The following is a 26,528-nucleotide window of genomic DNA, read 5'->3' as shown; positions in this document are numbered from 1 at the left end:
TTCTATCGTTTTATTTATCTGACTTACATGAAGGAATTTTGACAAAAAATAAATTATCTATTATCTAGAAAGGGAGATGTTTAAGAGTATCAGAAATAAAATTCTTTATTTACATTATTCATCTCTCTAACTTGCTCAGAGAAAAATTACTTTGACAACAAAGTAACTGATTCCATTATCACATTTTTATCTTCTAATAAATTAAAACATACTTGGAGGATTGATTCTGCTACATTTAATAACTTATTAATTTTCAGAATACTCTCTTAGCCATTCAAATGAAACATACCAGCTATTCAAGTGCTTCACTGATGGTTCCTTTTCTTTTGCAAACCATCTTTCAAGAATTATGTAGCTTCAGTTCTGAAGATTATGTTTACAGCCTTGACAAATCCAAGTGGATTATAGAGGATGAAATTAATCCAACAATTTTAGGGACATGTGTACCTCCAAACAGAAAGAGAATTGAAATAATCAGAGTTCTTATTTCATCTCAACATCTTTCCATTCCTTTTCTCCAAAAAACACTTTAAAGAAATAGGGGAAAATCAGGCAGCTTCACTTAACTCTATAGCCTTATCAGATTTGTGTGTTGGGTCACATATTTAACAATACCACAATTCTCTCAAGAAAAGAGATTTTTAGAAGTCCTTTGAATTCTTGTTGAAGAAATTTACTTTGTATATTTGAAAGAGAAAAAGAAAATGCTGTTTTTACTAAATCTCCTTATATTGGAAGCAGATTCATTAAAAGATTTGGAAATAACAATTTTATTTAAAGTATCTGCTAATGAAGACAATCTATGATATAAAAGTACACACACACACACACACACACACACACACACACAAATAGAAACAGAGAGACAGTGACTAAGAGAGTCAGAAACAGAAAAAGAAACAGTGAGAAAGAGACAGAAACAGAGAGAGAAACAGACATACATACACATAGAGAAAGACAGAGACAGAGAGAAGGGAGGGTGGGAGGAAAGAAGGGAAGAAGAAAGGGAAGGAGGGAGAGAATGCATATAGTCTTATCTAGGGGAAGTGACATTTCAGTCTATGAAAGTTAGAGGAAAGGATCAAAGAGACCAACTAATCTATCTCCTCTATTGTATAATTGAGGAAACTGAACCCAAAGATAGGTAAGCATTTCTCTATCACCTCAATGTTCTCAACTCCCATGACTTCCTTGTCTATCTGAAGCCTTTTTTGATCCCAGTCTTTCCACAACTACTAGTGCCTTCCTTGTCAAATTTATGTTAGCTATTCACTTTTGTGTGAATTTTATTGTATCTATTCTCTTTGTTCTTGTATGTATTTTATATAGACCAGTTATCTCCTCCATTAGAACGTTAACTCATTGGAAAGGATTGCTTCATTCTATGAACTTGCACCACCAAGTGCTTAGCATAGTGCTTGGAACAGAGCAGGCACTTGATAAATATTGTGCTAGTAAAGTGATAGCTAAGACTTTATGATCAAATGGAATTCTAACAACATCGAGATCCTAAATGGCAAAATATCTCTTCAATTGCAATATACTCTTCTTTGACCTTTCTTGCTCCTCCACTTCCCTTACATGTCCTTTCAATGATCAAAAGCTCCAGTCCCTCAAAAACTGTTTTTTCCTACTTGCATCCCTGGCTCTGATTTCACTTACCTGCAGTCCCAATCTTGACCCCAGGGCCAGTCATTTGTATGATTTACTGTGTTGTCATTTTATAATTCCTCATCCCCTATCATTTTGCTGCCTCTGATCTGTAATCCTCAAACTTGGTTATACCAACTATCCACCTTTTCAACTCATGCTCTAGAGAATAACAGATAAAGTCATAGAACTTGCTTATTTCTCCTATGACAAATTTCTGGGATATTGTCAGTGTAGTTCTCTATTCAGCTATCCTATTCAACTCTCACTGACTTCTTACTATATTCCCTATTAACTGTTCCAGAACTTTCCCCCCCCCCCCCCCCCCCCCCCCCCCCCCCTTCTTTTTTCTTTTTTTTTTTTTTTTTTCCAAATTTTCCCCCCCCCCCCCCGCCTTTATTTCCTGTTAAGTATTTTGTAAATCTTGCATAAATGTGAGCTATTTTAATTTTAAATTTCTCCCTCTTGCTTAACTCCTTCTCCTCTATTTAAGATTATTTTTTACTATCCTATTCCATTTGGCTAATATTAATCTATTAGTCTATTAGTCAAATTAGGCTATTAGTCAAATAGCCTCCTGTCTCTCTTCTCTTTTCACCACAGAATTCCTGAAAAAAAAGTAGTCTGCAATCAGTTCCTTCTTACCTTCCTAACACTTTCTTACCACTTATGTTATTTCTCAATTCCTTGAAATCTAGCTTTGGCTCCCACAATTTTATTAAAACTTGTACCAAGAATAATAAAATGCTTTTTAACATCAAATCCAAAGACTTTTTCTTGGTTTTCAAATACCATTATTTCTTTAGTTTTGGATGATGTTGATTACCTCTTCTATCTGGAAAAATTGTTTTCCCTTAGTTTTCAAGACTTTAAATTCTCCTCATTCTTTGACCTCACTAACTGTTCTTCTTTGACTCACTGAATCCCCTTCTTTTTCAGGAAAACAAAGCTGGTATTCCCAAAGGTTCTTATCTATACTCCCTTGCCCCTCCTTTCTACTTTCTGTTTGTAAATTTGTTCTTCATCAAATGTAATTATCTATATCTCTATCTTTGACTTCTCTCTTGAGGTCCAGACTTCCTATCTTAAACTATGCATTTTGACTCAGCATGCCCCAAATCACTTGTATTTCCTCCTCAAAAAAAAAAAAAAAAAAAAAAAAAAAAATCCTTTCCCTTCTTTCTTATTTTACATTTAGTTATTTGTGTACATATTTATCTCCACATAGACCCCCCCATCCAGAGAATGTAAAGCCTATAAGGCCAAAAAATGTTTCTTTTCATTTGTTTTTATATGCTCAATATCGTGTCTTAAGCGTGGTAGGATTCAATGGAAAAGCAATCACCATTCACCCATTTGACCCATATTCCTATCTTTATTGTGATTCATACATCAAACTTTTCTACTCCTTCCTCATGTGAAGATATTGTCAGATCCAATTATCTGTCTTGTCTGCTCGCTTGCTTTATCTTTTTTGCTTGCTCATTTTTTCTCTCATTTGTTTTCTTTATATGTGTCTGTCTCTGTCTCTGTCTCTGTCTCTCTCTCTCTCTCTTTCTCTCTCTCTCTCTCTCTCTCTCTCTCACACACACACACACACACACACACACACACACACACACATGCACACTCATCTCCTCTTCTCTACATCCAGTCCAGTTCATGCCTACATGAACTATTGCATTAGCTCATCCACTTAACTCCACTCACTCTTCACAATACATTCTTCAAATGACTTTCAGATTTCTTATGTACCATAACAACCAGTTCATTTCACCATTTCACATTCTTCATTGCTCCCATATTGTCTGTCAAATAAAATCCAAATTCAATATTCTGGCATCTGAGACCCTACAAAATGTGACAACTTTCTCTTTCCAAACTTAATCTAAACTGCCCACCATGCACACACATACATAAATCATTCATTGAATTTTCTATGTATACTACACTATCTTAGCCCTTTGGCCTTATTCATACTATGCCCTACACCTCCATGAATGTCCTCCATGTATCTTTTAACTATTCAGATCTAACTTTATTTCTGTAAAGAGTGTTTTATAGTTGGATTTACATAATTCCTGAGGGAATCTTGATGGATTCACTCCCAAATATTTTATCGTAGTTATTTTGAATGAGTTTTCTCTATCTAGTGCTTTCTATTGAGGTCTGTTGGTTTTATATATATGCATAGTGATAACTTATGTGAATATATTTTATGTCCTACAACTATATTGAAATTATTTCAATTAAATTTTTACTCTCCATGTATCTTCATCTTCTGAAAAACTACCTATTTCAATTGTCATATTTTCAGATATAATCTTCCCTAATTCTTGGAGTCAGTAGCTGCTATTTTCTTCTCATATTTCACATAATACTAGGTTTATCTTTCCTTTATGTGAATAACCTTATTGTTATTTGGATACCACAAAATTTCCCAGCTATCTTTAAAACTGTGTCACCTATCTCCTTTGATTCTTTCCCTTTGATTGGAAGTCATATTCCTGCTACAGGGCCATGTCTTCTGAAAGGTCAGCTTTCACCTGATCTTGTCCAGAATTAACCCATCATTTAACTTCTTTCACTGTCCATTCCCCAAGCCTTTCCAACTCTAGCTGTCCCATACATATATGTTGTCTTCTCAGGGCAGGGACTTGCTTGTTTGTTTGTATTTTTATCCCAAAATGCTTATTATAATGCCTAACATACAATATAAGGAATTCTGTTAAAGTGTCACATGTTTCTAAAAATGACTAAACTATGCAAAACCCAATAATAAAAACCATAGAGCTTATGAAGAAATGGGGTTAGGGGGATAATGCTCAAAAAATGCATCAGTGACAAATAGAAAATACATAGAAACCTAATAAAAATGTTAACATAATTTTTATAAATGGTAAATGATTATGAAATTTATATATATTACAATAAATAGTGGCTGTATCTGTATTCTTTGCTGAATGAGCAAATTGAACAGACAGTAATCATATTCAGCCTTTAATAAGATAAAAGAACATAATTAGAAATGGTTTCCAGTTATACCCATCTGAATTAAGAAGGTTTGGGCCATGGCATTAGGAATGCCATTTTGTCAGAATCTCTTCTTCCCTTCAGTGCTCTAGACATCTAAACAAATGCACAAAAACAACTTTCCAACACTACTTTTTTATGTCCTTAGATTTAATTTTTCAGGTTTGGATTTGAAGAGGAGAAAACAGCTCTCATGGACCATTGTTAAAAGATATTCTCCATCTTTCTTTTTCATGTATCCTCTTTCTTCAGAGAGCCTCCAAAACTCCCACAAAAAAAGGGAAAACTACCTTTTTCAGGCTTGATTTTGTGTTAGTTTCATTTGTTCCCAGCCCTGAATTTCAATATGCCAAGATGTAGAGTATGAGATGAATCAGGAGAAGAAGCTGTTTGGTTCTTTCCAAATAATAGCCAGAAGTGCCTCAACTATATCTACTAGTGTCATGTCTGATAACTAACCAATAACCTTGCAATTTGGGGAAGGAGTTTCCTACCAAAAGCTCTAACTATTGTGTTTATTATTTTGTATATTGTTGTATATTTTTGTTGTTGTATATTGTTGTATATAGGGGTATATTTTTTAATGTGGATAACTGTTAGAATTCTTACAAGGTGCTAAAACAGTGGAATTGATAGAGACAATGGTTGTTTAACAGGGTACTTAACAGTTCTTTAAATGTACTTAATACTTACTACATTTCCACAAGATTCACATCTTTAAGAGAGCATATATAAGGAGGATCCCACTAACGGACAAGCCCACTAAAATACAAGCACACTTTTGGAGGCAGAAACAGATTTATTCCATCTTCCACCTTTGTACTGGCTGGAGGCTGAAGCTGGCAGAGGCAAAGGACTAGCAGCAAGAACTCTCAGAACCAAGGAAAGAGAGAGGCCTCTAAAAAAGCTAATTGGGCCCAAGAAAGGAGACAATAAAGGATTTGGACTTTAACACCTGGCTGCATTTGAGCTTATTATTACATTGAACTGAAACGAAGGCTGCCTCCAGAAGCCCCCGAGAAACCTGCTCCCAGAGAATATTACATTTTAGAGAAGAAAATTACGTTTTGGCGCCCAATGTGGGGCCAAGAACCTTCATCTGTGACCCAGAAATTAGGGTGAGTACAACAAGGAAACTTTGTTAAAGGACTAAAATAGTATTTCAACTAAAATGGGACAGATGTTTAGAAAACAGCCTTCTTTTCCAAAACAAGGAAAATGTTTAGAGAGTATTGTCAGACTTACGAAAAATCAAGGTTTGATTATAATTTGGGAGCAGATCACTGAACTTTTAGAAACTGTACAGTACCCATCTCCTTGGTTCTCTATGGAAAAAGAATTGGATCTAGATGAGTGGAAATTAGTAGGAGAGCAACTATGTGAATACTACAATTCCAATCCAAACTCAATTTCCAAAGATACACTTAATACATACAATTTAATACAACTGGCCTTAGGAAATTATATAAATTATAGAATAAGGAAAAAAACAAAAGAGCAGGAGGGGGAGGAGCCAACTAAACTAGGTGAAAAGAATGAAGAATCAGATAAAAATGGAGTTAAGTACAATTCTAGTGTGGCACTTCACAGCAAGAGCATTTCCCATCCCCTGACCTACCTCCCTCAATTAACCCTTCATGGGTGGAGAGTGAAGGAGGATGGGGAGAAGCAGTGACACAAACAGAACCACCTATTAAGCAGCCTATGACAAGATTACAAAAGGCATTGATCAAGGCAAAAAATGAAGGACAGGATGTATCTGATTTAATACATGCATACCCTGTGATTAAAGAGCTTGACTCTTCAGATTAAAAAAGGAGAAGATACATTCCTTTTGATTTGGAAAAAATTAAGCATTTGAAAAAAGGGTTGCACTTTTTATGGGGCTACATCATCTTATGTTAAGATGTTACTAGATAATTTGTCTTATGAAATCCTAACCCCCAGTGATTGGAAATCCATAGCAAGGACATGTTTAGAACCTGGACAAAACTTGTTGTGACTTTCGGAGTATCATGAATTATATAGGATTCAAGCCAGATGCAATAGGCAAACAGGAGTTAATATACAAATCATTTTTGACTAACTAGCTGGTGAAGGTCAGTATGGAGAGAATTCAGCACAGATTAATTACCCCCACAACAGCTTATGAACAGATCGCTGCTGCTGCAACAAAAGCTTGGGGCTCCCTCCCAAGAAAAGATGAAGGTAAAGCCTTCACAAAAATAGAGCAAAGTCCCAATGAACCCTTTGCAGATTTTGTGGGACGTTTGCAAACAGCTGTCACAAGAACAATTGGAGAAAATGCAGCTATAGAAATAATGACCAGACATCTGGCTAAGGAAAATGCTAATGAGGTTTGCAGAAGAATTATATGGGGACTACACAAAGATGCTCCTTTAGAGGAGATCATAAGCTGCTGTGCCACAGTAGGCACAAATGCTTATTATACCCAGACTATGATGATCATGGAAAGACAGGGTCCCTCTTGGCAAAGAACTTCTAGAGAAACTCGATGATGTTTTCAGTGTGGAAAAATAGGACATCTTAGAGCTCAGTGTAGATATAGAGATAGAATGAGAGGACAGGATGAGAGAATAAAACCCAAAACCCCATGTCCAAAATGCCACAAGGGCTTCCACTGGGTCTCAGAATATAGATTGACCCAGGGAAATTAAAGGTGGCCCAGCTTCAGGGCCCCAGGTGGGGCATGATGGCAGCTGAGGTTACACCCAGAGAGTCTTTAGAAATTCAATATTAAGATCAGCCAAAAGGAAATCAGATGGAAGAAAGGGATTACATGATCTATTAACCAAGAAGCAATCAGAGGGGGAAAAGGGATTGCAATTAGGAAAAATAGAGTTGTATGCAGTAGGGACTATTGAGATATCCCCTGGAGAGGTGAAAATCTGTTCCTGTCTGGCCTATGGATTGCTAACTCTGGGATTATTCTCTAACTCTACTAAGACTAGAAAATTGGGTCCCCAGAGGAAAACTTGTTAAAATTTGATTTAGAATTCTAAGGATAAACCATGAGGGACTAGAACTAATTTTTTTTTAACTAGTAACTCATAACCCCCCATGAATGTGCTTCTCCCCAGTGATTCCCAAGTAATATCAATTAGCCAATTTAACTTAATTAGATTTGGTTAGGAGCATTCACTAAGTTGGCATGATAAAAACCATTAGTACAAAACATTCCATTATCCCTTGCTTCCACCAAGTCTTGAACACCTTTTTCCACAAATAAATATAGAGTACAAGTAAAAATGGACTCAAATTTATAGAAGATATGACATAGCTCCTCATCAATGGAAGTTCATTTCTTTTATTTTGCAGTCCTCATACTGAATAAAGGTCCCCTTAGACTTTTCTCTTGGTTTTCTTGAAGAGTCTTGAAGCTGCCTTTCCTCATTGTATCTGGTTTGTCCTCAGCTTTCCAAGCAGGAGACTACTAGAACATCTTTCCAAGTTCACAAGAGCTTCCTATGTTCAAAAAAAGAAAGAAGAAAACAAAGCAATTTTCTTCTTAAAGACTGAAATAGTTCTCTTCTGGCTAGCTCCTGCAATGCTTTAATCTATTATAGCTTGCTATTATCATACAAGCCTTATGAGATATAAATGAATCTTTTCCGCCAATTCCAATCCATAAATTATAGTCATTTCATTTAATGGTTTTTACTCTTTCCAAATTGATCAAAGACTCTTTATCTTTAATACCCTTAAAATGACTTTAATTGATTACAACAATTAGCTGTTTGGTTTTTTAACCTGATAAAAGGATCAAAACTAGAATATTTTGCTAGTTATTTCAGTTGGACTTGGGGTAATTGCTTAATTGATTTGACTTCCGTATACCTATAAATAAAATGTATAAAATGCTTGTTTTGTGTTTTCTGGAACAAATTATTTTATTTTAGCCTTTGGACATATTTTTATATACTTTTTCTCCTCCGACATCTTATAATAAATCCTTTTGTTTTCCTGAATATTTCTAATTATATCTCTTAATAAGAAAGTTTCTGAAGACAAAATTTATTTTTGGAACACTTTCTCTTGACTAATAAAAATAGCATTTCATTTTCTAAAGCCAGGTGAAATGAAAACACTAAAATGATATTTCACAAAAATCTAATATTAGAATTAGTATAAGTGTTTCTTCCCCCTTACAGAATAGAATCCCTCTGTGCCTTAGTTGGCAGTCTTTATGAGTAGATGTGCCAGAAAAATTTCATCACCTAGGGGCCTAACATTTAGGTATGAACCTTTCTGAACTTACCCAAGCAGATCTGAGTCTGCAAACACAGAGTTCATAGTTGTAGAGTTTAAAGGGACAGCAGAGGCTATCTGATTTAAATCCCTCACTTTATAAATGAAGAAGCTGAGACTCAGGATAATTTCAGAAAGTGAATTGCCCATGGATATCTAGGAGTAAGTATTAGAAAAAGAATTTGAACCCATATCTGCTAGTTCCCAGCTGGATGATATGGTGGATGAAACACTGGGCTTGGAATCAGAAAGACTCATAATTCAAATCCAGCCTCAAACTAACTCAGCTCTAGCTGAGTTAATTAACTTTAAACAAGTCACTTAATTCTGCTTCAGTTCTAGCTTTTTGAAAATAAGCTAGAGAAAGAAATGGAAAGCCACTCCAATATCTTTGCCAAGGACATACCAAAATGAGATCATGACAGAAACAAATGGACAGTAACCTTTAATTCCAAAAGTAAATGTTCATGCTTTTCTGCTATACTGCAGTTGATCACTTAATGTGCGCTTGAAATCTTTCCTATTTGATTGGATCTGAGAGGATTTAGGCTCTACTGGTATAATCCTCAAGAAACTAGTATCATATCCATGCCACAATGAGACAATGAGATGTGAGGATGGGGAGAGTAAAGGATGTGTTGATTAAATAAATCACTCCATCCAATTTAACGTTACTAAAGCATTAAAATAGATGTGAAAAATCTTTAAGCAATTTGGAAAGAGAAAATTCTTACAACAATCAATAAAAATTACACCACACACACACACACACACACACACACACACACACGCACACACCCTACATTAGTTTTGTCTGAGGAGTCAATCATTCCCTTACATAGCTTGAATAAAAAGCAAGTCACTTCAGAGCTCAGTATCCTAGTATTAGTCAAGCCAAACTCTTGAGAAGGAATTTCTTTGGGGTGATAAAGAGAACTCCAAATTTCAAGAAATCATGAAATGGTGGAAGTCTCATAGGTATCTCAGTATAGAAGTGAGACATTCAACTTGTGTGTCACCTATAGGTTGGCAACATTCTCAAATGTGGCTTGAATATGATAAAAATGAAATTAAGAAATACTTTTTAAACTTACAATAATATTTTAGATAATGTTAATGTGGTTTTCTAAATAAATACATGCCTGCAAGGGTCCTTATGTATGGTTTAATGGCCTCCATTTCTATTTCAGTTTGACACCACTGTCTTACCAGTGTCCTTGGAAGAGCAGTAGCTAATGACACTGTATGTTTATATCAGGAGCAAACAAAATATAAAAACAAAAACATGCCATTTCGGAAATATAAAAGAAGTCTAATAGAAATGTGTTGTTGTTGTTGTTGTTAAATCATTGCAATCAATCAATGTCTGATTTTTTTGTGACCCTGCTTGAGATTTTCTTGGCAAAGATACTAGAGGAGCATTTCCTGCTCCTGCTTATATATAAATGTGGAACTGAGCAAACAGGATTAAGTGACTTGCTCAGAGTTACATAAATTTATGACCAAAGAAGAAAGGCAAAATGGACAACTTTGATTAAAGTAAAAAGATTTTGCACAAACAAAACCACCAGAAACAAGATTAAATGGGATGTACAAAACTGGAGGGGAAATCTTTACAGACGGTATTTCTGATAAAAGTTGTAATGCCAGAAAAACTGAGGCAAGATAGAGATTAGAGAGTTTTTAATATTTTATTAATTGGAGAGTATAATTGTCTGGACAGGACTCTCGAATCAAAGTATCCAGTCATGAATGTGTGGATTCCCAGGTTTTTTATAGGACTTTGAAACAAAGAAAGAAAAGGGAAGGAAGTTTCAGGACCATTTGGTTCTAGCAGGATGGGGGGAGGGAGAGGAGGCTATAAATTCTTACTAAGAAGCCAGAGTCAGGATGTCTGAATAAACAAAAGTAAAGATGTCAATGAGGTATCCGGGATAGTCTTATCTTTTGGTATGTTCAGAGGGGGTAATGCCATAAATTCTTGAGGACAGAAGGAGTTAGAAGCCAGAAAGTCTGATCTCCCCCTTATCTTGAGTCTTACATTAACAATTTATAACCTCAGAGCAGTGGCTCTCAGTCTTAATGGACCAGTGTGGGGTTTTACAACAAAGGGGATTGAGGCAGAACAGTTAAGGAAACTGAGACAGAACAATTCAGGAAAACTCAAGACAATTAGGAAAACTAGTGCAGGGAAACTGAGGTAGAACAGTTCAAGGAGACTGTGGCATAACAAGGTATCATTTCTAAAATATATAAAAAACTTTATCAAATTTATAAGAATACAAGCCATTTCCCAATTGATAAATGGTCAAAGGAAATTAACAGACAATTTCAGATGACAAATTAAATCCAATTATAATTATATGAAAAATGCTCTAAATAACTATTGATTAGAGAAATGAAAATTAAGACAACTCTGAAGTACCACTTATACCTTTCAGATTGACTAAGATGACAGGAAAAGATAATGATAAATGTTGGAGGGGACATGGGAAAACTGGGACACTGATGCATTGTTGGTGGAGTTGTGAAATGATCCAACCATTCTTGAAAGCAATCTGGAACTATGTCCAAAAGGGCTATAAAACTGTTCATACCCTTTGACCAGCAGTGCCATTACTAGAAATCATAACAAAGGGAAAAGGAATAGTAGCAAAGAATTGGAAAAGGAATGAATGCCCATCAATTGGGGAATGGCTAAACAAGTTGTGGTATTGAAGGTAATGGAATATTACTGTTCTATAAAAAATGATGACCAAGCTAATCATAGAAAAGCCTGGAAAGATTTACATGAACTGATGTTGAATAAAACAAGCAAAACTAGGAATTCATTATACACAATGACAGCAAAAACGTGCAATGATCAACTATGAAAGGTTTGGTTCTTTTCAGCAGTTTAGTGATCCAAATCAATCCCAATAGATTTTGGACAGAAAATGCATCTGCATCCAGAAAAAGAACTAAGGAGACTGAATGTAAATCAACACATGCTATGTTCACTTCTTTTTTCTGTTTTTTTTTTTTTTATCTCTCCCATGATTTTTTCCTTTTGCTCAGATTTTTCTCTCCCAACATGATTCATAAAGCAATGTGTATTAAAAATAAATAAACTTATTACAATAGAAAAAGTGTTACATATCTAGTAAATATCACAGGCTAGATTTGAATTTAGGAAGATGAATCTTCCTGACTCCACACCTGCACTCTAGCTGGCATCTAGAAAAAGCACACTATAGCTGAAGGACCATAAGGACCCCATGAAGGAAAGAAAAGGTTTCTGTCAACAAGATAATGAATTACCCTTTTGCCATGTATATTCTCAAAGTTTCAACCTATTTTCCTTTTGTGTGGAATAGAGAGATAAGGTGAAGAATTTACAGGAATATGTTAATTCTTTTTCTGTATTTTATTTTCATTATTTTTGTGTTTCCCCTATGATCTGTATAACATGTGCAGGCCCATATGTACTTGAGCCTTGGCCAGCTATAAACATATTTATTTAACCTGAGTTGATGACATTTATCAGTATTTGACATTTATCCATATTTAGTCTATTAGCTTGACCACTGTCTGTTTAATTATCTGAAGCCTAAAGGCCTGATTTTCTATTTTTTAGACATCAGGTGATTTCGGAGAAACAGAAACCTTCCATTCCAATTTCTCCAGATAGCAACAACCAATTAGATGCCTTCCCCTCCCCTTCTCAATGCTCTCTTACTTGTGATGTAATCTCTTATATAAAAGCTGTGTATCTTTACTACTTCTTTAGCCCTTCTACAACAAGCTTTCTCTTTCCCTTATCTCGTGATGGGAGAGCTCATCCTCCTGAGGTTTAATAAACAACCTTTCTACTGAGTGATCTCTGAGTGGTCATTTTGGGTAAGGGTCTTCTACATCCCACACACTTTGAACTTTGTGTGTATATGTGAAACAATATGCCAGCCCACCTTGCCTTTGAAAGGATGTTTGGATGTTTTTTATTCTACCATATTAGGAAAAAACAATTTCTAAAACATGATAAATCTGACTGGCTAATTTATAGTAACTGATTATCAATTTTGGGAATACACTGGTTGGAACTCATAAGTCATGGTATAAGGAGAAGCCCTCAAACCCAAAAAGCTTTGTGAAGACATAGTAAGCCATATTCTGGGGACCTGACCTGGCACTACAAAAATAGTTTGGGAATAGGAGTCTATACTGTAAAGACAGCAGAAAAGGATGTCTGTGGAGGACTACAGCAGTAAGTCAGCTTAAAAATATAATGCTATTTTCTTTTAAGTAAAACTATCTGCTTGGCAAAAAAAATAAAGGCTTATTATTTTAAGTTTTCCTGAACATTAGCAGGAATGCTACAGTATATGATAGCTGCCCAGGTCAGTTCGGTTCAATTCTATAAAATGGGCAAGGCAGATAGTTTAAATTGGAAATCAAGCCTGACCTGGATTTTTCTGAAATTCTCAAATACTCTGACAAAATCAGAGAAATTAAGCTGAGCAATGCTTTGACCATTAACTATCTCATTCCTTTTGACCACAGAATCTTGCAAATAACACACCCAAATCTGTGGGGATAATCAAGGACAGGGGGTCAACTTAGCCTTCAATGAATAATGCCCACCCTTCCCCATGAGTATTCTGCAACCATTCTTGATTTCAACTGAAATTGTATGTTTATTTTCAGTCAAACCTCACTGGACATTTGTTGCCAGATCAAGGGTTGGAAAAGTCCACTAAACCAATATCCTCAAGTCAGAGAGCATGACCTCAAAGAGGTCTGCAGATTCAGGGCTGACAGCCAGGAAGCCAGTCAGCCCGATTCATACTCTCCTTTCCATTCCAGGAAATTTGCTTGCTTTTAATCTTTCAGTTTCTTGCACAGAAAAGGTATACTTTCCACAAAGCATCAATGAAGGTTTGGACAAGTAAATAGCAAGCATGCATGAAACACTTTGAAGAGGAAACACTCCATGCCTCGAGTGCCATTTTTTAGATTCCTGAATCCCTTGAGAAAGGCAGCTTAGGGTAAGTCTCTTCTCAGAGTCCCAGATCCTGGATGGTTTAAGTGGCCACTTCCAGAAAAGTCAAGTTCAGTTTCCAGGCAGAACAATTTTAAAACTCCCTAGCGGAGCTGGAACCTCTGGAAAGAGGTTTAAAAAAAAATCAACAACCCTCTTGGCCAGGTAAAATAGCACAACATATGGTCTTTATTCAGTTCCTTTGTGCCTGCTGCAGAAAGTGTCTGAGAAGAGGGTGTGGAGTGATATTCCTTCTGCACTTTTCAGTGTCATCCTTTAATTTCCCTTTATTTACTGAGAACTAATAAAAAAATTTTTTTTGAAGTACTTAACTGTTTTCCAATGTTGCTTTTCTCTTGGACCTTCTGACTTAATTTGCTCCTTTTCTTGAACCATCACCTTTTTCACCTACATATTTCCTATCATGTTTCCTCCCTTTAACACATTATGTATTCATTCCCTTTTCTTTTCCATGTCCTTTTATTTTAAAAATGTTTAAAACTTTGCCAGGATTCTCTTTAATTGCTCTTCAAAGGCAGCCTCAATTTAGGAGGACAGTCACCTGAATGGCCTTATTGTGAGGTTTGACTTTTCTTATAGAACTTTATGAATCTTCCTGAGCCTCAGTTTACTCAACTGTAAAACAGAAAAATAAACACTAATTGCCTAATTCATCAGCTGTTTTAATCAATCAATCATCAAACATTTATTAAATACCTATAATTTACCAGGATCTACTTTAGATTAAGGGACTTCAAAGACAAAAATGAAATAATCTTTGCCCTTGGGGTACCAGGATCAAATAAGATAAAGCATGTGAAGTAGAAGCAATTATTTATCGGCACTTTTCAGACTGGTGGAATCACTGAGACTAAAGCTCTGTTTATAGTGAGCCTTGTACAAAGAAGAATGAAATCTCTATGTAGTGTCTAATGGTATATTGTTATTTGCATATGGCAATAGGAAGATTTAGAGCCTTTGGTGAAATTCTAGCAAATGCTATCCCTGAAGCAATGCAAGCTAGCTAAATTGGCTCTTAAAGCCCAGTAATAATATCTGTCACCCAATTGAAAGATTAGTATAGACAGGACTAAAACCTTCCAGACTTTAAAAGGAATGCATTTAGGAGATTGTAAATTTAGAGCTGAGAGTTGACTTCAGAGATTAGCTAGTCCAACCCTTTTATTTTACAGTTAAGGAAAGGCCTAGAGAAGTGGAAAAAAAAAAAAAAAAATGACTTGCCCAATGTCATACAAGTAATGGGTGTGCTTGACAATTAATATCAATAAATCAACATGCATTTATTAAGGGCTATTGTGTTTGAGGAGCAGCTGCAGTGGTTAGAATATCAGATCTGGAATCAGGAAGACTCATCTTTATGAGTTCAAATCTCGCCTCAGGCATTGACTAGCTAGGTAATCCTGGGCAAGGTTTTCAAACTCTTTTTGTCTCAATTTCTTCATCTGTAAAACGAACTGCAGAAGGAAAACCAAAAAATATAACAAAACCCAGCATCTTTAACCAGAAAATTCTAAATGGGGTCACAAAAAGTTGGACATGGCTGAAGCGCCTGGGTAGATATTATATTTGAGTCCTTTTATTAAGACCAGATTGCAATGGAACAATCTCTGCCCTCAAAAAGTTTACATCCAAAGTAGGAAACAATACAAATTGCCAATATGCTGACCTAGCCTATCCTGTTAAAAATCTATGAAAATATGGTTTGTTCTGAATAGTATTCACCACTATAACAAAGACTTAGAATTATTTATGCGATCACAAGTCAATTATGTATTTTCTCATCTACTGCTTAGCTTCAGAATTCCATTTTAGTCCTTCTAATCTTTTCCTAATTCAGACCTTCCACAGCCTTAATCAGAGCTTTCATTTTTCATCTGGTGTTTTATCCAGGATATCGTCATTTCTTCACTGTAGGCACCAAGAACAAAATGTAAATGTCATTCAATTCCAGAGCAGAATTAACATTGAAAATTTAATTACTGCCTGATTTTCTGTGCTTTCTTGCTTCCTGATAATCAGTGAAGAAATTAAATTAAAACAAATGTGCATTGTCATGATATCAGATGACTACCTTACCTTTCAAATAGTACATTGATATTTTTGTCAAATTTGAGCTTTTTTGTGGTTATTGTTCTTAGAAACTTTTCAGCCTGCAAGATGCTTCAGCCCAGAAACTCATGTCTTCTCAATACTCTTTATGAGATGGAAGGTGAAGATCAGAGAGGTCCTTCTAGAACCTAAAAGGAAGGACCAGGCTTGCCATCTTTTTATTTCCAACTTGGCTAAATTCCAGCTAGCATCTTCTTTTTCTTCCTCTGTATTTCAGTTTCCTTTTGTGTGTTATCTGCCCTCTACCCGCTTAGATGGTCAGCATCTTAGGACCTTAAACAACCTAATTTTTTAATCCAAGTATCACTCTACTTATCTGTTAATATTTCAAATGTGCATTTTTCTTTGAAGTGACCAGTGCCTATCCACAGAACAATGTTTATAATTGTTTCTATAATAAGTACTTGGGCTATAAAAGCCAGGGAGGCAAGGGGAATAGAGGAGATGCAGAAGAAGAAAAATAAAAAAATAGTTGATTTAGAATAAGAGAGCAACTGGCATTTAAAACCTAATTCTTCTCATTTTTACTCATGTGACCTTGGGTGGGTCCCTTCCCTTTCCAGCCTTTAGTTTCCTTATCTATAAAATCAAGAAGAAATTTCATGGTATCTTTTTAAAGTTCTTAGTCCTATGTAATATGAGAAAACTCTTATGAATTAAAATAAAGTAAACAAAATCAGAAATCAAAATATGTCTAGAATAATATAAATAAAAACAACTCTAAAAACTTTTGTATCAACCTTTTGGGTTCATAAAAATGTATTTATAGTTAGTCCATATTCCCATTTACCTTTCTTACAGCTATATAAAGTAGGCAAGACAGTTTTTATTTCTCCCATTTCACAAATGGTAACAAAATCAAGTCATAAGGCTCAGGTCATACTATTTAGTAGCAAAAAGGACACTCTCTTTTTGCTCTTTTTGTTTTGCTAACAATATCTATAGAGCAATATCTTTCTGTCTCTAGGAGAATATGTCTTGGTTACCAAGAATACTACTGCTGACTGTTTAGCTTGAACCTTTAGGGTTCTTTTTATTTTCTTCTCAAAATTGAAGTTATTTTGCTGACTCTAAATTCATGGTATCTGATTCCAAGTCAGTCCTTTGCTAATGTTTTTAAGTAGATATACATTAGATTATTGCAGTAGACTTCTGGCTGATCTCACTGCTTCAAACTTCTCCCCAATTCAGTCTATCTTCTACTTGACTTTCAAAGTGATCCTTCTAAGGCTCAGGTCTGACATTGTCTCTGGAGTTGTAGTTCTCTTTTAATTCCAAGAATACATATAAAATTTTCTATTTGACACTTAAAGTTCTTTATAACCTGATCTACTCCTAGCTTTCCAGTTTTCTTATACCATACTCCCTACTATGTATTCTACAATCCAAAGACACTGACCCTTGAATACAGTTAATCTACTTTCATAGAAAAAATGTTCCTAGAAAATGAAAAAGGGGGGGTGGGGGTGGGGAATGAGAATGTTGATACATTGAACCTATGGGAAATAGGGGATTAGGTTATTTTCACTTATTAAAATAGTTGAAAATACACTTTTATGAATGTAATTCTTTATAACAAAACATTAATTCTAATAATATGCACTTTTCCTAAGAAATTAACAATGAAACAATCCAAGAAATGCAGAGGAGAAGCAACACTGGATTGGGGAGAAAGGGGTAGGGGAATTGTTGAAAAGAGTCCTGAGATAAAAATAAACAACAAACAAATAAATAAAAAGAGATTTAATTTTTTTTTTTTTTTTATTTTTTTTTTTTAAGGAAAGGGGCAACCAGTTATCTCTAATCTCTTGAACTGCTCCTGGATGAAAAGCACCTGCCTTAGGGTGAGTCGAACCTCCCTCTCCAAGTGGGACACTCTCACCTGGGTCACTCAGCACAGCCTAGCCCATTAGATGGACAGTTTGGAGGAAACAAGTTGTGCTGCTATAAGAAGGGATAAATTATGAGGTCCTAGGTATCCAGGTGGGCATTAGCAAAAAAGCCTAGCTATTCCATGAGGCAAGCTGAGAAGAGCATAGATAAGATCCCTTCAGCCTTAAGTGGGCCTTTTGTTCTTAAGTATCCCTTTTGTTCAAGTGGATTGTTGATTACAGTCCCACACTAGGTGGAGGTCTCTGGAAATACCACCTTTACTGTATCCAATCAGGAAGCCAAGTTATGATGTCAAACCCTCCCTCCCTCCGCCCTCCCCAGTTTATATTTCCTTTATAAAAAAGATTTAACTGTACCTCACCAACTCATTAACTCCTTTTTTAGGGGTAACTGGCCAGTCAATGGCATATCATCTTTCTCCTTGTTATAACTAACAATTTGGTTGGTCTGCTAACTTCTCTTGGAATTTTAGCCCACTTTTAACAGTGTAATAAAATCTTTGTCCCTTGATTTGGAGGTCTGTACTTACAAATTCTTTTGAGATGATTTACCATAACAATTTGGAGTACCTTGTACTCCATCATTTTGGATAACCTCAACATCCTGGTGGCCTGGTATGGGGAGAATCTTTATCCCAAATATTATCATGATCACCATTTCATTTGTCTACAAACTTATCCACTCTTTCTTTCTTTCTTTCTTTCTTTCTTACTCTCTTTCTCTCTCTCTTTCTCTTTCTCTCTCTCTCTCTTTCTCTCTCTCTCTTTCTCTCTCTTTCTCTCTCTTTCTCTCTTTCTCTCTCTCTTTCTCTCTCTCTTTCTCTCTCTCTTTCTCTCTTTCTCTCTTTCTCCCTCTCTTTCTCTCTTTCTCTCTCTTTCTCTCTTTCTCTCTTTCTCTCTTTCTCTCTCTCTCTTTCTCTCTCTCTCTTTCTCTCTCTCTTTCTCTCTCTTTCTCTTTCTTTCTTTCCCCCATTTCATTCATCACTTACTTAAGTTTCTTTAGTGTTTTGTGGAGCAAATTCAGTTATACTTTCAGGAATACCCTTTTTCTTTTTGAGATCAGCACATTCAAATAAAACTGGCAGCAGAAAGCAACTGAAAATGTTCCCCTACAAAGTTTGTCTAACTCCTTTATTTTCTCACCAAGCATCATCACTGGCTTTGCACATTTGGGCTTAGAGGCTAAAGGATTTGTACTTTCGGGGCACAATTACAACACAAATCTTGAATTTGAAAGAAACAAGGAAAATGTGCAAGAAATGCATGGGAAGCTAAGAGATAACTGAACCCCCTTTATATGTTAACATAAAGAAAATAGAGGGATAATTTAAAGCTTTTTTATACAGAAACATTTGGGGCAGCCTATGTGACAGGTGAACATACACACTCTATGATATATGGCATTCCTCTCTCTACTCAAATTTGCACTGGAAGAAACACTCTATCTATGTTTTTAAAATAACACTGAAAATTGAGACTTATGTGATCTGGCCAAACTGTAATCTTATTGAAATTAACTACCGGATTCCAAAAACTATGTTTAAGACAAATCACTTGTGAGAAGAGTCAGCTGGAATAGATTACAACAGTAGAATTGTCATCATCATCAATTTCCAGGTGTGTGCATCTGGTAATCCTGGCTAAGAAAACTCTGGATTACTCTGTGTATATGTGTCTTTTTGTCTCTCTCTCTGACTCTGTCTCTACATACACACACACACATTATAATATCTGACATTTTTAGCCGATGTTGCTGTTTTTAATCAGGTCAACCCCTTCCTGTCATAATATGCTAATTGATTTTCTGTGGGAGTCACAACTAACAAAGGTGTTAAATAATCATTTTGATAAAGAGGAAAAGGAAATGACACGTGAAATGTGTGACCAGTTCATAAATTCCCAAAGATCAAAGATACTGGTATGATATGAACTATTAGGAAGTCTGTGTGTTTGTTTATCCTTTAACTTAAGGTGAATGGATATTCCCCATATTTTTTGAAGTTCTAAAAACTGTAAAACAAAGTTTTCCATGCTGGGAGGTATTTAACTCTTTTTTATGCCCAAGTGCCACTAACAAGATTGGGAAAGCAGAAGACAAAGAGAAACAGGAGAAAAATGAAGACTAAATCATTTTAAAAAAGAAGACAAAAGGAGAGAAGAAAATGAAGAATTAGAAGAAAAGGGTTTGGAGATGCTAGAAAAGGGTTTGGAACAGAGCACAGGCTATGGAGTTAGAATTAAAGTTCAAATCCAGCCTCCATTATGTACTAGCTGTGTAATACTGAGTGTGACTTAATCTCTGTTTATCTCAGTTTCCTCAACTTTTTTATTATGAGGATAATTATAGCATTTGCATACCAGGGCTGTTGTGAAGAGATAATATTTGTAAAGCACTTAGTACATGGCACATTGTAAACACTATGCATACATATTAGCGATTTATTGTTATTGTTATTATGACTATTACTATTATTATTAAAATGTTCAGTCAAATTCTGCGTTTATACCTGCTGAATTTTGTGACCCCAGGTCGGTCATTTCAACTCTACGAACCTAATTTTCTTTATCAAAAAAATGAAAACCACAATCTTCCAAGGGTTAAAGGGAAAAAAGTATTCTGTACATCTTAAAGTGTTATTATAAATCTAGCTAGTGACCTAATCATCATAGAATGGCAGTGCTAGAAGAGGGTTTAGATGTTTAGTCAACTTCCTCATTTGACAGAAGAGAGAACTGAGGTTGTGAGAATTGAAATCATCTTAACCAATGTTACACAAAGAGTGGCAAAGTCAGGACTAAAAGCCATGTCTCCTGATTATCTCCATTTCATAAGGAAACTTAAGAAGTCCACTGGATAAACATGAAATAAATTTTTAAAAAGTGACTGATCAACCAGTTCCAATTGTTCAGTGAAAGAAAGACATATACACCCTAAAGAGAGGCCTGAGGGAACTGAGTGTGGACCACAAGATAGCATTTTCATGCTTTCTGTTGATGTTTGCTTGCATTTTGTTTTCCTTCTTAGACTTTCCCCCCTAGATCCAATTTTTCTTATGCAGCAAGATAACTGTACATGTATACATATATTGGATTTAACATATATTTTAACATATTTGACATGTATTGGACTACCTGCCATCTAGGGGAGGGGATGGGGAGAAGGAAAGAAAAATTTGGAACAGAAAGTTTTGCAAGGGTCAATGTTGAAAAATTACCCATTTGTAAATAAAAAGCTTTAATTAAAAAAAAAAGTGACTGACCACCAAAGAGGGAAACAAATAGCAGGTTTTTTTTATTTTATTTTAAATCATTTAATAGGCCATTAATAGTCCATTAATGGGCAGTAATTTGAGAAGCTAAGGGGTTCAGTGGATAGAGCACTAGGCCTGGAGTCTGGATGATTCATTTTCCTGAGTTCAAAACTGGCCTCAGACACTTACTAGATGTGTGACCTTGAACAAGTCACTTAACTCTATTTGCCTCTGTTTTCTCATCTGTAAAATGAGCTGGAGAGGGAAATGATGGCAAACTATTCCAATATCTTTGTCAAGAACATCCCAAAATGGGGTCACGAAAAGTCAGACACAAAAATGACTGAATGACAAATGGTGCAATATTAACTTGGAAGGAGTTACCCAGTGGATGTCCTACCTAGATATGCTGTATAAGATTTTTTTTATCAGTGGTTTCTGTAAAAACATTGATGGCATGTTTAATAAATATGCAGATAATTCAAAGTGAGGACAAAAATTCAGCACTCTGGATAAAGAGTCAGCATTGAAAATTTTCTTGTCAGACATGCCATATCTGATAAAATGAAACTTAATAATGATAAATGAGTTAAAAAAAAATCAAATTCACAAGTAGCAGTTGGGAAAGATAAGGCTAGATATCTATTCATTTGAAAAAATCTACAGTTTTAAAGGATTAGAGTGATAAAGCAACAATTATAATAGTAAAGACAGTGAACATTTGTCTAGTACCTTCTTATGTGCCAGATGATTTATAAATTTTCTTTCATTTGATCTTCATAATAATCCTGGAAGAGATGTGTTATCACTATCCCCCCTTTACAAATCATGAAACTGAAGCAGAGGTAAAATAGTTAAAAAAAAAAAAAAAAAAAAAAGCAAAGATTTAGGTGATTCATAATTGTTATCTTAAAATATATGAAGGACTGGAATGTTATAGAATGATTAGACCTGTTTATCTTAGCCCCAAAGCACAGAACTAGGAGCAATTGAAAATAAGGTACAAAAAGAAGTATGACTTCACACTTGAAGCACAAATGCACTATGGCACCAATGAAGGGAACATATATGACCAAGTGGTACCCACTGGTACTGGAAGACTTTCATTTTGTAGCATAACCATTGAACAAGAAGCTCATTTGCTCAGCTGAATTAGCAGGACTTGCCAAGTCAAACTAATGCTAGTTTGAATCAAGGAAATCTTTCCTCGGACTTATCTTCTTGCCAAACAATGGTTACTGCTACCAGCTCCATGGTATCTCTTACTACCTTTAATTAGAGAAGGAAACCTCTGAAGGCTCTTTTAACCTTTTTAAGATTTCAGAGTAATAATCTAGTCCAATACAACTCTGGATACTTATTCACTAAAGATTTAAATATATATATATATATATATATATATATATATATATATATAAACAACAGAAAGGATCATGTGTTAAGGGAGCATAATAGAAGTCCTAAAGCACAACCTGTTTGATTTTTCTATTTAGACACTATTTGCTATAGATAACCTAATGAAGTCATTTTTTTCTTGTTGTTTCCATGTGGTCTCTTGTAAGTTATAAATAATATTCATTAATATGCAAACCAGGTCCTAGGTCTCCCTGATTCCCTTTTGATCTTTAAGTGTCTTTCTAAGAAAAGATGAGCTCAAAACTAAGCAGAGAAAGTGCTAAGTTAACTGAGTTCTCTCATAGGATCAAGACCTACACTTGTAGCTCATTACACTGAATCACCAATGGCTTTTACTATCATAAAAAGAAAACATGCAGGTTAGTATCTGCCTTCCGGTTTTTACCATATACTAAAGGACTATGTCTCAACTTACTAGGAGAAGCAGGTATTGACTAAGATCCAGGATATAAGCAGGATATTTTTATGGTCCAGCTACGTTACAATAATGTTAAGGGCTCTAAGTAAATTCAGAATAATTATTAATTAATGCAAATTAATGCAGGAATCATAATTTTCCAACATTTACTACATAATTGTAGATTCTGATAATGACAATGAAGAAAACAACTCTGGATGCTATGATATTGCCAGATCTGGCCTTGGTGCATGAAATCCCACGCAAGTCAGTCATACAAAGTTGGTGGGGGGAAAGGGGAGTGTTTCTATTTGTTTGTTTGTAAGCAATCAGAATGATAGAGCCACAACATAAGTATTTGGTTATCCCTATCCCTGAGATTATAGCTTTCTCGGTACTCACAAACAGTACAAAAATAAGACAGAATTTGAATGGTATTTCAAATTTGTTGTGGAGTATTTATTGAGAGTATTTGTTATGCTGTGAGTAAATGTGCAAATATTATTATTCTGATGCTGTAATGTGACAATAAATCAATACTTCAAGGAATTGTAAGGTTGAGTCTCTTTCCATTGCAGCTAATTGCGACCCATCTGTGCTTAAGTAGATGGTATTTGTGAGTTGACTGGTGGGTAATCTGAGAATTAACTTCTCTGAATTTAGGCTGATCCCTGGATGGCAGATAGAGATCCCATCACTAAGTCCATATGCTTAGTATATAGAAAATACTAGAGTCAGGACTCCACTGGTATATATGTTAAAAGATCAGTGTCCACTCTATACTATAATTAGTAGAAATTAGTAGTAATATCATAGAAAGGAAAATTTAATCAATACCAACACTTAAAGCAAAATATCTTAATTCTCTTTTTATTCCCCCAAATTATAATAAATGCTGGAGAAAACAAAGATCTCCAGATCTAATTCTCAAAGAATGTAAAGTTTTTATGTAGTCATCAAAGAGAATCAATAGTATACTACATACACATTCCTGCTCCCATCTCCTCCCCCACCAAAAAAGAGAAGTTGCTATAAATTATCCTTTTCTTCTAGAATGCAATTTTAGGCCATCAGGTTGGGGCATAATATTTGGTAATACAATAGAGACATTTGGGATAATCATTATAACTCAAACATCTCCAGAGTTCAAAAGGAAGTTGGTGTAGTAAAAACAGAATGCAAAAATTGCATGCCATTTTTCATACGTTGTGTAGGAGACCATAGACATAGACAGCTGGAGCTCCATTAACAAGGTCAACCTCTACCTTGAGACTAGGGAAGCAGCTTTCCAAAAACTCATAAAACATTTTAGCATCCACATTGATAAGATAGCCTTTGCAGGAGTAGAGAGTTCTCAAGTGGTTTAATGCAGCTTAAAAACATTTAGCAGGTCAGGCCACAAAAATGTGCAACAGTCCAGAACATTTTCACCAGACCTTTCTCTTCCTAATAGTGTCATGAAGACTGAGTGTCAGATGGCGATGAGAAATAGCAATCTGAAAAAGTTAAATATCAGTGCTTTGGGATTTCTCTTCAACTTCTATTTAAAATGTTTACTTGCCTACAATCTTGTAATGCCTTTTAGGTCTGGGCTAATTGCTCTCAGGTCCTGGTTTAAATTTGTTTGGCCATGCTTCTTTATAAGTTAGAGAGAAGTTGGCCTCTGGATTTGTTTTGAGAACGACTTTCTCCTAATAACTCATTAGGTTTCCAGGTCTAGTACTGCCAACACTTTCATATTTCTCTAGAGAACTATGAACTATCTCAAATTTCACCCATAGGGTGTCTCAATAAAAATGAATCAAATTATTCAATCAAGGCATTCTCATTTCTATCATATGCTAGTTGTGATTGTATAAATTTGTGCTATTGTAGACTTTTTTAGGGTTCTCAGGGACTAGAAAACATGCATACCAACTAAATGGACTCAATTAAGGTACAAATTAGAGGAATTATTTTAGGAGGGATTCTAATGAGAAGAATGCATCCTTGCAACTTAATAGGGGAAATATGTTAATCAAAAGAACCCCTAAAATAAAATTATGCAACACCCTTCCTCTATGTAGGGGTAGCCTTATTTGTGGTCTCCGGAAAAACTTAAATAAGTCTTTCTTAGCAATTGAGAAAAAATGTATTTTCCCACTGTAACACTTGTACGAATTATTTCTACAATCCACTATGTTAACAGATCCTCCACCTCCATCCCAATACAACCCCCCTAATAAAAACTTCATAAAGCATGACTAGGGAGAACTAAGCAAAGAACTTGACATGATCATGGACACAATGAAAATTCAGGCTGCCATCTCTAAATTTTAGCTATGCTCTGAGCTCTAGCAAAAATTTGTGTGCCAATTTCAGAAATCTGTCATTCCTTCTATGGGGCCGGAATGGACATATTTAATTTTTCTTTTCTTCAATAAGAATGACTATGGTAATACATTATATACGATAATATCATACCATGTCTGGAAGGAACCACAAGGATTTAAAAGCTTACTAAAAAGTTGCTTAAATTCCATATATCCAGGGCTGCTACGTCTCTCAACCCACCAAGTCATATCAGTTTCACCACTGTCTCTCTGCAGTAGCCTCTGGTTTTATTTAATTTACTGCATTTGGAATTCAATAAGTTTCTGGCCAGCTTTCACATTCTTTAGCATCCTAGTAATTCACATATTATCTTTCTGTTTTCACTTCTTCAGATCTTTCAGTTGGACACAAAGAAATGTTGCTTTACCTTTTATCTCTTTTAATTTTTATATGTATGTAAATGTGTGTACACACATACTTGTATATATGTGTGTATTCATGTTATATATAGATATATTTTATATATACAAATATACATGTACATACATATATTGTACATATACACAAACATTTATCTCATAAAGATACATAAATGTATATTTATATTTACATCTATGTTGAGTTATCACTATGTACAGGTTTCTCCATTTTATCTCTAGCATTCACTTCGATGACTGATATGTCCCAAGCATACTTGGGACAACTAACATGTAATCCTTCAATCCCCAAACTCCTAATCTCATCTACAGAATAAAGGAAAGAAGCCTTTATTTTCAGGTCTCCTCATTTACCCCATAACTGTTTTTCTTTAGTAATAATAATTTTGGGCAGTAGCCTGGACTCATGATTCCATTGGTATAACTTCCCTCCAGTGATAAAGATCAGCAATTTATCTGTAATTTATAGTCTTAGTAATTTGTTTGGGGGCACAGAGAGCTTAAGTGATTTGCTGATAGTCATTTGGCTAATAGCTCTTAGAGGTAAACTTGGAATCTAGATCTAACTAAAACTCACATTTTCCAGACTCCAAAATTAGTCTTTTATCTACCAGACTAGGGATTCTTTTTTTTTTTTCTGACTAGGGGTTCATAGCCTGAAGTCAGTAGCTTCTTATTTCAATACAATTGACTTTTTTGTAATCCTAACTATTTTATTTTATT

Source organism: Sarcophilus harrisii, chromosome 3, assembly GCF_902635505.1.
Source record: "Sarcophilus harrisii chromosome 3, mSarHar1.11, whole genome shotgun sequence".
Taxonomy (NCBI): Eukaryota; Metazoa; Chordata; class Mammalia; order Dasyuromorphia; family Dasyuridae; genus Sarcophilus; species Sarcophilus harrisii.
This window is presented reverse-complemented; position numbering follows the sequence as displayed.